Source organism: Pantherophis guttatus, chromosome 3 (assembly GCF_059756535.1).
Source record: "Pantherophis guttatus breed Tessera chromosome 3, ASM5975653v1, whole genome shotgun sequence".
Classification (NCBI taxonomy): Eukaryota; Metazoa; Chordata; class Lepidosauria; order Squamata; family Colubridae; genus Pantherophis; species Pantherophis guttatus.
Genome location: NC_142065.1, coordinates 14,195,581 through 14,196,979, shown reverse-complemented (window position 1 = coordinate 14,196,979; position 1,399 = coordinate 14,195,581). Strand labels below are relative to the sequence as shown.

The window sequence follows — 1,399 nt, the reverse complement described above, 5'->3', positions numbered from 1 at the left end:
AGTCTCTCCTTGTTCTTGATGTCTTTTAACTTCAGAGCTGAGTTCACGGGAGTGGGCTCGTTGCAGTATGGATAGGTCAGGCCACGAGCAAAGTTCGTTATGGTTGGTGTTGTTTTTGGTGATGGAGTTTATTGTATAAACGAATTTGCGTTTGCTGGATTCATTCTTGCAAACGACTCTACAAAATCGTGGGGCTACCAAGCCGCCACTGTACTTGAATTCAGGGCCATCTCTGGAAGATGATTTCACCAGTGTTCTATTCCCAGAACAACAAGCAATAAAGGAGGAGATGCAGGTTAACGATCTAACAGCTCTTTTATTGAGAACAACAACCAACAACAGGTAGGAAAGCAAGCGAGCGCTCCGTCGGCTGACAGCTCTTTTATACTCGAGCTGTCAGTGGCTCAGCCAATTGTAGGGCTCCAATCTCCCGCCAGCAAGCTTCCAGCGACAGGACCAATCAGCTTCTCTTTATTTAACACGTGTTCTTCAGCCGAACACAACACTCGATATATGAGAATTGCTGATAATGTTGAGAATCTTAGTGATATCATCAGATTCGTTGGTGTCATCTAGACCAAATAGAATAGCGTGTGGATGTTTCTGTTCACTTTTGATGGCATCTTTGATGAGTATGGAGATATTATTTGCCGGGTTGGTGGTTATTTGTGGTTGTGGTAATGGTAGTGGTTGTTGAATTGAGATAGGATTTTGAGCTGTTGTGTATTGACTTTTCTGTGCTGTACTTTTTTTTCAAAAGATGTTAGACGTGCTTGTAAACGTGCTTGTAAATGTGCTTCTAAGCATGCTTCTATGGAATCAATGGATGTTTCTATGGTTTCGACTCTATCAGACAGGACAGTTAATTTGTCCAGCTTAAGTAAACACGATGGACATGCAGCTGATGTTTGTAGAAAATTGGCCACTTGTTTGGTTACTTTTAAGCAGGTGTGGTGGGCGTACTTGTCACATGGGTAGCATTTCATGATATCCTCATTATTCTTGATAGTTTCAGTACATTTAAAGCATGTCCAGGAGTCGTTTGGGTTGTCATTGGTAGAGATATCTTTCTTTTGTGGGTGTTTGGTAGTGGAGTGTTTCTTATCATTTTTAGGCAGAAACATAGATAAGAGCTAAAAGAGGTGAAAATAATAAAATTCCTTTCAAGTTGGACAAGTTGTTTTTTCTATCAACAATACAGGTAGTCCTCAACGTACAACAGTTCACTTATAGCTGTTCAAAATCACGACGACACTGAAAAAAGTGACTTATGACTGTTTTTCACATTTACGACTGTCGCAGTATCGACATAGTCACATGATCAAAAATCGTATGTTTAGCAACTGACTCATTTGATGACGGTTTGCAGGGTCCCTGGATTATGTGTTCACTTTGTGTG

At 40.7% G+C, this 1,399-nt stretch overlaps 1 pseudogene; it reads right to left on the bottom strand.

Annotated features, from left to right (window-relative positions):
- Nucleotides 1-489: 489 nt before the first annotated feature.
- LOC148114497 (uncharacterized) lies at nt 490-1,124 on the bottom strand (annotated as a pseudogene).
- Nucleotides 1,125-1,399: the final 275 nt, after the last annotated feature.